General features: G+C 43.0%; 1 long non-coding RNA gene across 4 annotated transcripts in view; it reads right to left on the bottom strand.

Annotated features, from left to right (window-relative positions):
- LOC108352070 (uncharacterized) overlaps window positions 1-16,467 on the bottom strand; it is a 48,009-nt gene that overhangs the window by 28,452 nt on the left and 3,090 nt on the right. For 2 of the 4 annotated variants that reach the window (XR_015631162.1, XR_015631161.1), the window contains exons 2-4: window positions 1,432-1,810; window positions 1,195-1,307; window positions 946-1,068 (exon numbers count right to left, since the gene is read on the bottom strand). The exons of 1 other annotated variant lie outside the window; for it this stretch is intronic. This is a non-coding gene — a long non-coding RNA (uncharacterized LOC108352070). The remainder of the gene's footprint in view (window positions 1-945; window positions 1,069-1,194; window positions 1,308-1,431; window positions 1,811-16,467) is intronic. One more of the 4 variants, XR_015631164.1, reaches the window with a different exon arrangement.

Consider the following 16,467-nt stretch of genomic DNA (forward strand, 5'->3'; position numbering starts at 1 on the left):
CTTCTCAACATTATTCTCTAAACATTGCAACACAACCATTGGCATATTGTCTACACTGTATTATCATTAGTTGTCTAGAGGGAATATTAAATTAGGGGGGGGGGGATGCACCTAGGTTCTGTCCAAATACTGTGGTACTTTATAGAAAGGACTTGAGTGCCCACGGATTTGGTCATGTGTGCAAGTGAAACCAGTCCTCTAGGGCAGACAAACCACGGTGTTTCTAAACTGCACACAGGTAACTTAAAATGCATGCTCTGTTTAGTCTTCTTAACTCCCAGAAAGGTAAATTAGGCCACAGAATAATACTGAAGACTCCTTTGTGCCATGCAGGGCTCCCCCAACAAGCTGGTGATTTTCACTAGCCCTCTCCACCTCCCCAAGAATCATCTTCCAGACATCCATGTTCACAAAGCTTGCCTGGAATGGTGGCTCTGGCTGTTGTTTTCGGTCCCTCCCACTGGACAAATCCCTGTACTCCCCACTCTGGCAATGGGACTGGATGGCATTTTGAAGCAAGCTGTCTCTTGGAAACTGAAGCCATTTTGGGAGGCTGGATTGGGAGGCTGGGACAACTGGCATTCAGCTGAGTGGGAGAAGAAGGAGAAACAGCGTACCAGCTGCTGAGGAAAGTGTAATGAGAGGGGGAGAGAGACAAGGGGGGAGAAAGAGAGGGCAGCCATGTGTGTATCAGTGCCGTTCCTTGTCTCGGAGTGCATGTGTGGAGGCCAGAGGCCAAGTCTAGGTCTTTTATTGACTTCCACCTTCTTGGTTGTTTCTGTTCTTTCTTCTTCTTTTTTTTTTTTGTCATTGTTTTGTCTTTGTTTTTGAGATAGATTTTCCAAGCTTGTGGTTTGGTTAGACTGGCTGGCCTGCAAGGCCCAGAGATCTGCCTTTATCTCTCAAACCTACCCCTACCACAAAGGGGTCATAGCAGACACCCACCTCCACACGTGGCTTTCTCCGTGAGTGCTGGGATCTAAGCCGACATCTTCGCATTTGCTTCCACATCCAATATCTCACCCACTGAGACATCTTCCTAGCCCTCCGGAATCTTACAAAGATCAACTGCATCGAAGGACAAGAAAAATGAGCCAAAATAGTAACTGATGTGCACATACAAAACAGAAGGATCGGAACACATCCCCTCCTTCTGTGTGACAGAATCACAGTGCATTAGAGGGGGCTCCTTACCGAGCTCAGGGGAGTGTGGAAGGCACACTTGCAGCTACGAGGCTTTGCGAGATGTGCGCGGCACTTCGGACCCTGTACCTTTACGTATGGAGAGTGGATAATGCTGTTCTTAGCTAATAGGAGACATGATACGCAAAGGACATAATGCAGTGGTTAAAAAAAATCATTCCTTTACACAGCTCTCTTTATTTTTATTCGAAACGGAGCAGAGTATGATGGAAGAGGTCGATTCCTCACCTGAAAACATGTTCTCAAATGAAAAAGAAATTATCGCTTTTCTCTCTATCACGCACCATCAGCATCCGCCTCTCTCCACGGGAATGGAGAGTCAGCAGCTGACGATGCAGCATTTTCTGCCCTAAACAGCCCCCTTTCTCTCTGGAAGGACAGCCAACATATGTACAGCAGCAGGTGGTATAGGCCAGCGATGAGTGCTGGACACGGAATCCACTCACGGAGCCCCAGGCTGTCCCTGCCATCAGCCACAGCATGTGTGGCCTTGTCCGTTCCTGACAGTCATGTGATTATGATTCCATTCATTCAGTATAAACTGCAGTAGACATGTGTTGCCTTCTGTTCTCCTATGGGTCGTTGTGACAGGCACTTAAATACGAGGCTAAAAATCAAATAAAATGAGAAAATGTGTTATACAAACCCAGAGATTTTTGATTAGTGTCAGCCTAAGTTTATCTGTCTTCTTGGGAAACCTGGAAAGGCGTTCTTTACCCCATGTCTCATGGTCAAATCTGGCACCTAGTAGATCAGGGTCCTTCAGGCCAAACCACTTGGAAATCTATTTTGGCTGAGGCCATTGCCACTTGGCAGCCCCTATCTGTACCATAGGAAAGCACTTAGAGGGAGTTTGAGCTGTTGGTGTGATGTGGAAACAACCCTAACCTCTACAGCCTGGAAATGGAGTTCACAACTACCAGCAGGCAAGAAGACACAAGTTAAGAACGGAATATTGAACTTGACAACAACCACGTGCCACCTTCCAGGCACTGTGAGGGGCTAAACATGGCGCCTGGAATCCATGGCTCAAATCATAGATCTAGGTTCTTATGTTGTCTTTCATTTCCTGTAGTATCAATGATGCTTCTTGGGTTGCAGCATGGTGGGGAGAGCTCACTCATAGGAGAGTTACTTAGGGTGGTGACGGTGAGGCACTGTGAGCTGTCAGTAACAGAGAGCACTGAACAATTCTGCAAGCTTCGTGGTACTCTGTGTGTGCCGATTTCAGACTTAGAAAGGACTATCAGACAAGCCTAGAAAACATTACCCTCATATTCAAAGAGTAAGGCATTGTACTTGGAGCTGCCTTTCCTCCTTTTCTCCTTCATATCCCTCTCCCCCTCCTCTTCATACTACCTACAAAAAGTGTATTTAAGAAATAGAGGGTTGGGGATGTCGCTCAGTGGACACAATGCTTGCCTTAAAAGCATGAGCAACAGTGTTTGGATCCCCGGAATCCATAAAAAAGCCTGGTAGGTGTGGTGGTTGTCGCTAATCCCAGCATTTAAGAGACAGAGATGGGGGAATCACAGGGCAAGTAGGCTAGCTAGACTGGTAAGAACTGGTGAGTTCCAGGTGTAGGAACAGATACTACCCCTCAAGAGACAAAGTGGGAAGGTATCATGGAAGAAACCCAACATCAACCCCTGACCTCAGTATGATCATTCACATACATACCACACATACTTACAAACATAACACACACACACACACACACACACACACACACACACACACACACACACACACACAACTAAGCAACAAAGAAAGGGAGGTTTTCATGCACACCCAGACTTGACCCTCTCCCTTCTAAGCCACTAAATAGAACTAGCTTAATTCTCTTCTTAGCCTTAAAAACAAAACAATGAAAGCCTGATTATAATTCAGCCACTGGGTTAAATAAACAATGGGCTTCTACAGGAATAGGGCCCCTCCTTTTCTCCCGTGCCTTACTCCTAGGGCAAAGCTTGAAGGATTTTTTTTTTTTTCTGGGAAAGGATTTGTTGCTGACACAGAGAACAAAAGCAGACCCAAAGAGATGATTAATTAGGTCCTATGTCCAAGCCAGGATTCAGTAATGAACATTTGTGAAAGAGACTCAAATCCATTTACATGAAGAAAAGTTGAGTGCAAAATGTTTTTTTGTAATATAAGCAGTGGTGTGTGTGTGTGTGTGTGTGTGTGTGTGTGTGTGTGTCTGTCTGTCTGTCTGTCTGTCTCTTTCTCTTTGTCTTTTTCTCTCTGTCTCCCCACCCCCATGTTTGTGTCTGTCTGTGTGTCTGTCTCACTGTCTCTCTGTGTGTGCATGTGCCTCTCTCTCTCTCTCTCTCTCTCTCTCTCTCTCTCTCTCTCTCTGTGTGTGTGTGTGTGTGTGTGTGTGTGTGCGCGCACATGCACACACATAAGCACGCGCTATAGAACTGATCTGAGGTAGAACTGGCTATGAGCAGAAATTTCAGGGAGTGTGATGCTGGAGCCAACTCATTGGGACCTTTGCTTTACAAGCCCTGTGAACTTGGGTGAGTAAATGAATGTTCTCATTCCACGGTTTTCTCATCTGTAAAGTGTAGAGGAAGGAACAGTCTCTACTCTGTATCGGAGTGAGGACCAAAGGCGCTCTCAGAGCAAGCTCAGAGCAGAGCTTGATGCACAGTGATTGCTTGAAGCCAATTCTGCATTTGTGTTTTAACCCCTCACTTTAGTGGGAAACAGCACTATATAATCCATCTCAACAATGCTTTACTTTCATCTGGGACACACTGCAAGACTTGAACAGCCAACCTTCCTTACAGTTTAACCTAAACACAGGACTGAGTTTGGCCAATAAAATATTAACGGAAGTAAAACATGATTTCTGTAGGCCAAGGTGAGTTACTGGTGCTATTTCTCCAAGCCCCTTGCAGTGTCCCAAAACTATGTGGGACTGGGGCTCGGTCTCTGACTAGCTGCTATCACTAATCTCATCTTTGGTCTTTGGGTCCTTTGTTATTCTTTGTGGCTACAGAATACATAATCTTTCCCAGAAAGAAATCTTTTAAGCCTTGCCCTTGCAAGCAAGGAGTCTTTATTGTCTTCTGCTATGGACTGGAGGCTTGTTATAAAAGCTGAAGATGCACCCTGATGGATACAATAGGAGTCTAACTTAAAACATACACGAAGTGACTTGGGACTTCATTCTTTGCTTCTTGCTTCCTAAGAGTTGGGCACAGCAATAAGAGAATATATGGACTCATCTAATATGCATTGGCTATAATTCAGCCCTGGCTCTCCCTAGGCAACATGGGACTTGGAATCAGACGACGTCTCTTCAAATCTTGGCTCTGCCAATCTCCAGTTGTGTAATCTTGGACCAATTCCTTAAGTCCTCAATATGTTTTGTCATCTTAAAAAGTAGGACAATGAAAACTTGAAATTCACATGTTGTGGTGACTTGAATGAGAATGGGTCCCATAGGCTCATGTTTGAATTCTTGGTCACCAGATGATGGAACAGTTTGGGAAGGATTAGGGAGGTGTAGCCTTGCTGAAGGTGGCATGTCATTGGTGGTGGGCTTTGAGGTTTCAAAAGGCTTATACCGTTCTCTGTGTATGAGAAATTTTGCCTACAATTTGAGAATCAAGATGTGAGCTCTCAAGTCATTCCTACTGCCATGCCTTTGCCCTGCCATCATTGACTCTAACCGTCTGAAACTGTAGGCCCCAAATAAACTTTTATAAGTTGTTTTGGTCATAGAATTTCATCCTAGGGGTAGAAAAATAATAATTATACGCTCTTGAAATCATACTTTTACTTTTTTTCTACCAAAAAATACTTCCACATGCATCTGGCCAATATATGTAAGAAGATACCTATTGAAGCATTGTGCTAATAGCCTAAAGTTGGATCCCTTAAAGAGGTGAAAGTTGGGGCTGGGGATTTAGCTCAGTGGTAGAGCGCTTGCCTAGGAAGCGCAAGGCCCTGGGTTCGGTCCCCAGCTCCGAAAAAAAGAACCAAAAAAAAAATCCTTAGTTTTCATTCTAACGCTTCTATTCTACAACAATGCTGTCACTCTCCTGTAACAGAAGAGAAATGGTGACACGTGGTCCTGCTCACCTCACAGACCTATGGCAAAGCTGATCTGAGATCATGCAAGATGAATTCTGATATGTTTGGTATATCCTATTTTCACATTCCTATGAAAAGCAAGTCAGTTTTTAGTTGTATTCTTGGGCATGAATTTACCATGGCTAGAATTTTGAACAATCTATCCAGGGGCTGTGGAGCCTTCTCGGGCAGTTGTCTGGGTCTCTCCATTTTGTTCTCTTGTTCCATCGGCATGGTTTTTTTCTGGTTTCTCCTGTGGCAGTGAGCCCACCACTGCACTCTGACTATCTTAACTCATCTTTCTTACTACTCCTTTGGAAGAGGCAGAGACTTATCCCCAGCCTCTGAAATGGGAGTCTTCTTTATACCTGGGCCAACTCCTCTGGTGACTGTTCGGACACCACTGAGGCCAACATGATCATAAGAAGTCAACACACGGGTATCAGAATGCCAGAGCCCAGGCTCTTGATGTTCCTGCGATTTAGAGGTTGACTTTCCACACCAATTCTGCTGTCTTTGTCCATTCAGCAAGCTCTGACCCACAATATCTAAAGCTGTACTCCCAAGCCTAATGGTTAATGCTAGCTCTTGGCTAAAGGCTTCACTTCTTCACCTCGTCAACTGATCTCTCGAAGAGGCCTGGTCGGACTTCCTTATAAAATGGTGGCTGAGTGTACTAAGAGAACATTTTCTAAATTATCATCAGCTGTCATCCTTGTGTCTCTTGGCTTGTGCTCATCCCATTGACCACAAAAAGTTTTGCCTAGTTTCAAGAGGAAGACACAGATTCTACTTTTTGATGGGACATGACAATGTTCTGCATGGAGCAGAAATAGTGTAATCTGCAATTTTGGAAGATCTAGCCAAACAGTGGTTCTCAACCTCCCTAGTACTGCAACCCTTTAATGCAGTTTCTCATGTTGTGGTGACCCCCTAACAAGAACAGTATTTTGTCGCTGTCTCATAACTCTAATTTTGCCACTGGTATGGATTGTAATATAAAGATCTGATATACAGGATATCTGATATGTGACTCCCCAAAGGAATTCTCCACCCTCAGATTGTGAACCATGGCTTTAAGAGTTCTGGTGTTCCTGGATGGGTAGATCACATACTGACAACTTGCTGGCTAGTTGAGATCACTGGGGATCTCACCATTCATGTGCCATGCTGAAGTCTGAATGTAGCCCTAGTTTTTAGCCATTCTCCTGATTGTCTTTGTCTGGTAAGAAAGTGAAGACCCATGGCAGAGAATCATTGCCCATTGTCGTGCCTCAAGCCAAGCTGCAAACATTTCGATAGAAGGTCTGTCCTCAACAGGTAAGAGATTCAATTGAACATATCTTTGGCCTTTCTGATGAGCATGAATTGGATCTCCTGTCTCTCATGCCAACATGGTCCCTAGGCCCCATCAAGTTGATGAAATGAATGCATAACCTTTCTCAGAGCTTCCCGTGCTAGAGCTAGAAGGAAGTCTTCCAGTTATCAAAGGAGTCTTCATTCCGGCAAGATTGATGCCTGTCTGCAATCGCCACCTCTGCCCGCTGCCATGTCAGAACATTACAGTGCCCAGCAAGAAGCCACTTAAAGATTTTAAGTAGCTTGCAGCGAGAGAAAAGACCCTTTTTTCTGCTGTATGAATAGTGAATTCTCAATCAACTATGTACTGTATTTTACTCTCTTCGATTCTCAAGCCACTGAATAGTGGAAACCGAAATTAATTTAAGGGATATTGAACAAGATAGTGTGCTCTGTCTTTCCTGCTTTGAAATCAGCTGCCCCTGGTCTCACTTTATGCACAGAGAACTCAGAAAATTTTTATTTAAGGTTGACTTTTGAGAGCAACACATGAAGTGAAGATGCCAGAAACATAGAAACATACCGATGTGTAAGCACGCACACGCGTGCGCACACACACACACACACACACACACACACACACACACACACATCACACAGCCCTACAATCAAACATCTGGGCTTCGATCCCCACATCCCTGGTCCAGTGTTAAATATGGAAACCAGGGCTTCCTGTACGCTAGGCAAGTTCTACACTACTGGACAGTAAGCCTCTGGGTACAGTGTTGTACTCTTCCAAAATTTAACTGCTAATGGTTTCCTGTTTACTGCAAGCCTCAATATGACATAAACAGTTTCTTAGAACCTATGCCATATATTATCTGTATTATATATAAAGAACATGAGAGAACTCTGAGATACTGTTTCCCGGAAATACCCCATTTCCTGGAGAGTTGAACTAGTCACCCAGAGATGATTAACATCACTCAGTGCTACAAGGGCATATTTGCAACACAGGAGATCCCCCCAATAGCAACAGGGGGTAGCCATGAAATTAGTCTGGAGGGAAAGTATGTTCCATAGTTGTTTGTATACAGTAATGACCCAATTCTGTATCTATGTTTGTTAAAACTTTTCTCCACTGCACATGACACCATATACTTCGTGTAAGTTTTCATATCTTCACATAATAATATATTTTGTGTACATTTACGAAAGCAAATAATGATAAAGTAGATGATTATCAACATGTATTTTTGCATTCATATCTTTGTCTTCTTTCATATTCCTAGACTACAAAGTACAAATGACTTTTCCAAAATAAAACATGTGGACCCATAACAATCCAAACCTATATTGTTCAAGGGCCTGCTGCGGTTGTTGGTTGATGTTGTTTGACCGTGCTGGGATATACGTGTGTGTGTGTGTGTGTGTGTGTGTGTGTGTGTGTGTGTGTGTGTGTTTGTGTGTGTGTGTGTGTGTTGTAGCCTCCCACACGCTAGTCTACTGCTCTACCACAGAGCTACATTCTCAGCCTTGGACCCTGGTCTTGATTGTTGTAGTTTTGGTACTGAACTGATACTCTCACTTTATTGAAGTCTTACATTTTCTTATATTTTTGGTTGTGAGCCTAGCCCTTAAGAGCTGAGCCATCTCTTCAACCCAAAGTTCTATATTTTCTTAAACTGAGGTGTAGAAACCTCAGAATCCCACAGACAGGGTGGCACAAACAGCATACATTTTTTCTATTCTTTCTTATTTTTAAAGATAAGATTGCATACAGACCAGGCTGGCCTCAAATTTGTTAGGTAGCTGAGGATGACATTGAACTGATTCTCATGTCTATATCCTTCCCCAGATAAGTGATAGGATCATAAGTGGGTCACCAGTCCTAATTTATATGGTGTTAAGGGATCAGGGTTTTAGGTACATCGGGCAAATACTTTATAAACTGAGCTTCACTGCTGGCCCCAACCAATATCTGTTTTCACAGTTCTGGAGACTGGTAAGTTCAAGAATAAGGTATCTGCTGGCAGTTTTCTCTGTAGTATATGACAGAAATCTTCTCATTGTATTACTTAATGATCAAAAATAGAAAGAAGCAATAGTCCTCCCCTGGCTTTTCTCTAGTAATCTCATTCAGAAAGGTTCTGCTTGTGTAACTTTTGAAGGACCCAGTTGCTTAACACTATGACACTGGGCTTGTGATTCAACCCATGGCTTGGAGCAATGGTTCAGAAGTTAAGAGCCCTAGCTTCCCTTTCAGAGGATTTGGGTTTAATTCCCACCACTCATATGATGGCTCACAACCTTCTACAAATATAGCTCCTTGAGATCCAACATCCATTTCTGCCTCTATATGGACCAGGCACACAGATATACATGCTAGCAAAACATCTGAACACATTTTTAAGAAAAGAAATAGAAAAGGTTTCAACACATATTGGAAGACATTATGCAGAAATTTCCTCCAGGATAAACCTCCATCTTGGAGAGAACCTCACAACATCTTTTAAAGAAGGGTAAAACATTCTATCCTGCAGGTACGCCCATTCATCTCAGGAAGTAAACAAATGACAGGCTTCAGGAAGTACCTGAAACTGAACAGATGTACCTCACCCCCACCCCCACTTCCACCCCCAGCTATGCAAGCAATGAATACTGTTGAGAGGCACTCTCAGACCAGCTGAGCCACCTACTTCTAGGTCTCACAGACAAGCTGAGTTGCCTGAAAGAAAAACAGAGATGAGTTAGCTTCACCAACTGAGCCACCTAGAAAGGACAATCTCCAACTTCTTGAGCTACCTGCAAGTTGTGTGGTGTGCTCCATGTTCACAGTATTTGTGCAATGTCACCCATGAAAGTTATTTTTGAGTCCTGTAAGTAAGCCCTTACCAAGTTTGTAAGTGGCCAAAACAAACAAGCAAATCTCATTAATTCACTACGTTGGACTTTGGTAATATCCGGATTTTGGTAATATCCTTATTTTGGTCTGTTGTCAGTTATCCACCTGAATAGATGTTCACTCTCATGTTTCCAGAAATGGTATGACCGAAAAATAGGAAAAAACATTCAGCCAACAATATTTTGCCTACCTTTCCCATAAACATACCTACAATCCAACATGATCCAGACAACACTTCACTGAGACATCCAAGTTGATTGTAGAATGTGTCAAGTTAACAATTAAAACTAACCATGACAGGAAGGAGCTTACTGCAGAAACATATCTTTTCCTTTAGAAACCAGGAAATAGAAGAATCAAGTATTTAGTCTGACTTCCTATAGGAACTGCACCTCAAGGAACCAACCAATGTTGGGGGTGTGTTTCTCTTTGTAGGCAGGGCTTCCAGCAGTAAATGAAGAAAATATACCGAGTTGCAAATCCTACATAATGGATGCAGGCAATGACCAATGGTAATGAGTAACAGCACTTAAACGAGGACAGTGGGACATTATGTTCCACCTGACGAAAGGCGTCACTGTCTGCAGAGGATCCTGGAGAGAACCTGCAGCCTGTTGCTGTAACTGCAAATTCTCAGACAAAGAAAAGAGAATTATGTGAGATGATAGTATGGCAATGAGACCTGAAGAGATCTACATTAGCAACTCTGCAGACAATTGAGTTTCACCAACAAGCCAATGAGGGAGGGAGGGAGGGAGGGAGGGAGGGAGGGAGGGAGGGAGGGAGGGAGGGAGGGAGGGAGAGAGAGAGAGAGAGAGAGAGAGAGAGAGAGAGAGAGAGAGAGAATGAGTATGAATGAATGTGAACTGTGGCTCTGTGGCTAACTGAACTTCCATTCTGGTCTCCATCCTTCCACCATTTCCACATCCGTACCCAGTGCCCTTTATTCAAAGCCTAGCAATGGGACCTGCTCGGGCCGTAGAACAGTTTAGAAGTGAACTGAGCAGAAGGCACGCATGCATCCATCTTGTCTCTGCTTTTGTCTGTGGATGTGATGAGACAAGTTCTTTAAGTCCCTGCTACCTTGATTTCACCTCAGTGATGAACTGAAACCGGAAATTATATGCTAGATAAACCTTTCCTCTCCTGAGTGGCTTTTTGTCCTGGTATTGTATCTCAGCAATGGAAATGAAATTAGGGCATCTTCCAAGATGCTGGTGAATGTGGCTTTTAGTACCTGTATTAACTCATGGATGTTTAACATATTTAGAATGTTTCAGCTCATTGGTTTTATATTATGTACATCAGTACTCAGATTGCCCCACTGTAGTCAGGGGAAGCTTGATGTTTGCCTTTGAGACACTGACATCATTGAGAGTGCCATTGTTGTCAGAATGAGAGGACTTCTCAGCATCAATTTCATACTCCCCCCCCCATGTTATTGTCGCTGGTGTGTCGTGTTCACTGATGACTCAAATAAAAAGAATCAGCTGAAATGAAACGTTTACTTGAAGAGAATGGGAGTGAGCTTGGGATGGTGCTTGTGTTCTTCCTCTGAAGAGTAGGCAGAGGTTTCAGTGAAGAAACGGGCATTGTCTTCAGGGTCACGCTTTTAAACCAGGCTAGGAAGAAGAAACTGAGTAGTAGACACTGAAGAGTGATCCCAGGGTTCCAAGGTTCTGACAGCCTTACATGGCCCCTTGCTGTTGTAACTCCACATAGCCCCCTGACCCAATGTTCTCTTTGGCAGAGTCAAGAAACTACTATAATAGTGACATTGAGTGGGATGGATTCACCCCAGGGCAAGGCTGTCTCTAGACAATAAAACACAGCCCATAGGCCTTCGGGCTGGCTTCATTTTAGAGGCCAACTCCTTGGTTGTTCCAATAACCATTTACAGATCAGCCTCTTGCTCCTGGGTTTTGAACAGGTGGTAGCAATTTTCTTGTACTAAATGACTGCTAATTATCCCATACACAACACTTAATTCATGCCTTGCTGGCCGAGTTGAAACTTCACCTACTCATTTTAATTACTCCATACCCTGACCCCCTTTTCCCATCAGCCCTCCATTCTTAATCCCACCTCGAATCTTCAGCACCACTCTCCAGAGAGTGAGAACCAACTGAACGGAGGCTTCTGGCAAGGGTAATTCTCCCTGGATTGGAACATGAACCCCTGGCTCTTCACAATGAGCCACCTAATGGGAAAATGAAGCCCCTGTGGAAAGCTTACCATCTCAGCATTCTGGTGAGCTAAAACATGACCTTGCATCTCAGTGTCCCTGAGGCCTAGTACTAATAATTTTATTACCGTGCTGCGTGCCTTTGCTTGTGCTGTTTAATTTCTCAATCATTTTCACTTCTAAATGGGAATAGTGCCCTCCTTGAAGAGTGAAGAGAGATAGAATACACGCACATGTCACTCGAAGACAAGCAAGCCATCTACTAAATGCATTGTTAGGCAATTTTGTCACTGCGTGGGTATTTAAGGGTATCCTTACACAAATCTTAATGGTCTAGGTTACTCACTTGACTTAGTCTCTTGATGCAAGGAAGACATACAGTACACGTGAGATGTACGAGGATGTGGTCTGGTACCATGATGTCCTTGCTTAACAGTGGACATTTAGAAGGTAAGATTATCTACTAAAATAATGCAAAAACTATAAATGCATAAGTCAGTGGCAGCCATTTGTCATTGTACATAATTTTTACATGTCGTGCTTTAATGTGGCTCTCGACACAGGATATTTGTTTATGCTCGCATGACCAGGCACGCACTGTGCTACAACCATCAAAAGATTACGATGTAACTGGCCAATAGAAAATTTTCAGTTCATTTTAACCTTATGGGACCGCCATCATATACGCAATCCATCACAGACCATGGTATCATTATGTGGTGTATGACCATACATTAATGGAATTAATAAGCTATGAATTTCTTTAAGGATCCAACTTGGCAAGTTAAGATTTGTGAAATATTACTATGTCTTCACAGTAAACGGTAAAGAGAAGAAAGTCTCCCATGCATGTGAATAATAATCTGTCATTTCTAAAGAGGTTTTCATTTATTATCCCACTGGGTCCTAGTCACAAATGCTAAACTGGATCAGACAACGAGGATAACCTCTTACATGGATAGAATTATACTCCCCGTGTCCCAAAAGGCTGCAGTTCTTAGCTCCGGTTCTTCAGAATGAGACCTAATTTGCATACAAGGTTTTTGCAGGTATAATTGCTTAACATGAGGATGAGGCCATGCTGGAATGGAGAACACCTTTAGTTTTAATGGCTAGTGTCTTTTAAAGGAGCAAGAGAATAGAAGATGGCTGGGTAGGGACTAATAATGCTCTCCTACATCCCCATAAACCTTCTCTGTGACATCACAGGGATGTAAGAAGTGCCGACAGGCCAGGGAGGACAACTTTTGACAGCAAACCAGGACACCAGATCAACTTCAGAACACCAACCATTAGCTTTATGACAGAGACAACAGACTTCAGCCTCTAAGCACTGAACAGGAGGACAGCAGAGGAAGAGGGTCTCACCTTCCTCTCTAGATCCACGAATGGAAGGAAAAAAAAGAACCCCCAGAAGCAAAAACCAAAACCATCTGCACAACAGAGATACAAGCTGAGCACGGGAGATCCTGGGAGCCACCCACTGCCCTAGTCACACGTCACTACCTGCCAGTACTGGAACGAGCGAGTGGGAAATGGCTCTCTAAAGTCTCCTGATCTCATCATGAAGAACATGAGACGCAGAGAACCACAGAACTACATGGACAACCCATAGGAGATGACCTCTCTATAAAATCAGTGAAGCAAACATGACCCTGCTAGGACTGTGGACTCTAACAGAAAGGCATCATGAGCCCAGGTTACATACGAGTATCCAGATGCAAAGGCAAACACAGGCATGGATGCAGCCACACTGAGCTGCAAACATTTGGATCTAGCAATTCACACGGAGGAGATGAGATCACTTAGAACACATGCACAGACAGTAGCTGGTCAGGCAAGAGTTATTCCGAGATGGCACCCTATCCTGATGTTTGGGAGACTCAAAAGAGAAGGTGGCATCCCAAAGATGTCTGGACAAAAATTCAACCTAAAATGCAACCCATTAGAACTACACTGAAGAGCTCCGTACCAACCGATCTGATCTAATGAATTTGAATTGTAGACACAAGAAGCAGCACCAACACTTAAGACAGGTGGGAAGGGATGATGGCAGCACTCATCCCACAAAGGAAGAAAACTTGGCTCATAGCATTGTTAATTAACATTGCCATCTGTTATTTTAAAATTTTCATTCTTGAATAAATATTTAATTTTTAAATATTTTTATATGCCTTGAAATTATTGTTGTTCTGTGTATGCCTATATGTGTTCTATTTTATTAACTGTACTATTTCTCTTACCCACAATCCAAATACTTTCCCCTTCCTTTCCTCTGTCCTATCCCCTTTTCAGTTTCACTCTAAATTTATGTGATTTTAATAACCTTAGATCTTCGCCTGTTCCAAAAATATCTCAACTCCCTCATCTGAGTATCCTTCTTCTACTTTCTTCTGTTCTTAGAATAATTCTTTCTTATTCTGCTCATTTTATTTCAGTTTCTACCCACAGTTACTAACACTTTGTACTGCGCATTATCCATGCAATTTTCCTTCCTCAAAAATTATTAGGACCCAAGGGAAATTTTTTTGATTTGCTAAACCTTCATAATGGCCTTGTCCGTCAATTGTGGTTGGTTCTGCATTTACAGAATGCCACTGGAGGTTGCTCAAAGGATGGAGGCTGTACACTTAGCTACTGAGCCACACCCTCAGTTTAGAGGGGAGAAATGGCACTCAATCCAGCTAAATTGAGTCACCCTTGAGTCATGTAATTACCTCAGTTGAAAAAATACAGGTGATTTTTAAGAATCTAACTCATGACATAACTCTGTGTCCAAGTCCCAATGCAGAAACACAAAGAACATGAAAAAAAAATCAATGAAACATGGCTTCCAGGGTTACCAAGTCTACAGCTGTGGGTTCCAATGAAAGTTAATTGGGTGAAGTCTCAGGCAAAGAATTGGAAATGAGAATTGTATGGGTGATCGATGAAAGCAATGAGATTACAACTAAGCTCTTCAATTACTTCAAAGAGATTATGAACAAAAAGCTTAATGAAATAGGGAAGTCAGTACAAGTTATGACGCAAGAACTCACTAAAGATATAGAAATACTGGAGAAAGCAAACTGAAATGTCAGGAATGAAAGCCTCAATTAGTCAAGTAAAAATCTCAGTGGATATTCAAGAGGCCTGACTTGGTGACAGAATAGCAGGGCTTAAAGGCAAGGTGTATGAACAAAAGAGATACAAAAGAATTACAAAAGAATGACAATAAAGACTTAGTAAAAGTATGGACAGAACATGTGACATCTGTGGGACACTGTTGAAAGACGAAATTTATGAACCATAGCATGGAAAAAAAAGTACAAACTAAAACCATTGAAAACACATTCAATAGTCATAGCAGAATAAATGTTCAATTAAGGGGAAGAGATGAGAACCTATAGGATGCCTCTGGAAGGTTGGGTGGACAAACCCAGAAAAGCAGTCCATACCTTACATCACAGTTAAGGAATAAAGTACTGAGCAAAGAACATTGAAAGCCACAAGAAAGATGTTCCACACCACGCACGAAATCTACTATAGTTACAGTAGGTTTCTCGACAGAAACTCTAAAAGCCAGGGTGGTAGGGAATGTTATATTTTAAGATCTAAAATCAGTAACTGTCAATCTAGTTTACAAGATCCAGTGAAACTCTCCTTCATTCCTAAGAGAGGAAGAAAACCTTACAGGATAAACACAGAATCACCCCCTCATGCCTTCATGTACATACGCCCCACAGAAATTATAGTTCATGATCAGCCCAAGGATGTAAGAATGGTTCACAATGCTGTACCCAACCTCAAGTTAAACTAGAGAGCATAGCAATAGAAAAAGCATGTCTCTGGCACCAAGTCAAACACATAATTAAATGGAACATTATATAATACTACATACTAGAGGAAAGACAGCATACTCAACAAATGGTCTTGGTAAAACTAGATGTGGGCTAAGGTGTGGCAGCACATGCCTTTAATTCCAGCATTGTGGAGGTAGAGGCGAGTGGCTCTCTGTGAGTTTGAGGCCAGTCTGATCTACATAGTGAGTTCCAGGACAGCCAGAGCTACATAGTAAAGCCCTGTCTTTAAAAAACAAAAAACAAACAAACAAAAAAAAAACAATGGGATGAAGACAGCAATTCACCCATAAAACCTTGTTTCTAGCCTATAAGATATGAAGGGGCAAAAATGGATCAGAGACTGAGGGAATGGCCAGCCAATGACTGGCCCAACTTGAGATCCATCCCATGGGTAAGAACCAATCCCTGACACCATCAATGATACTGTGTTTACTGTGCTGTGCTTAGCCTAGCATAGCTGTCCTCTAAGAAAGCTCCACACAGTGGTCCATGGAAATAGATGCAGAGACTCACAGCCAAAATATTAGAGCTCAGGGAGTCTTGTGGAAGAATTGGAGGAAGGATTGAGAAACCAGGAGGAGACAGGAACTTCACAAGATGACCAACAGAATCAACTAACCTCAACCCTTGGAGTCACCCAGCGACTGAACCACCAACTAAAGAGCAAGCAGGGGCTGGACCTAGGCACCCCGCACCTATGTAGCAGTAGATGTGCATTGGTCTTCATGCAGGCCCCCAACAACTAAAGTAGGGGCTGTCCCTAACGCTATTGCCTAACTGTGGGTCCAATTCCCCTAACTGCTCTGCCTTTTTTGGCCTCAGTGGGAGATAATGAACCTAATCCTACAGTGACTTGTGGGGCCAGTATGGATTGATACCCAGGGAGGGTCTTCTTCTTCTCAGAGGAGAAGGGAATGAGGAAGAGGAGAGGTTCTGTGAGGGGGAAC

The sequence above is a fragment of the Rattus norvegicus genome, chromosome 10 (assembly GCF_021556685.1).
Source record: "Rattus norvegicus strain SHRSP/BbbUtx chromosome 10, alternate assembly SHRSP_T2T, whole genome shotgun sequence".
Lineage (NCBI taxonomy): Eukaryota > Metazoa > Chordata > Mammalia > Rodentia > Muridae > Rattus > Rattus norvegicus.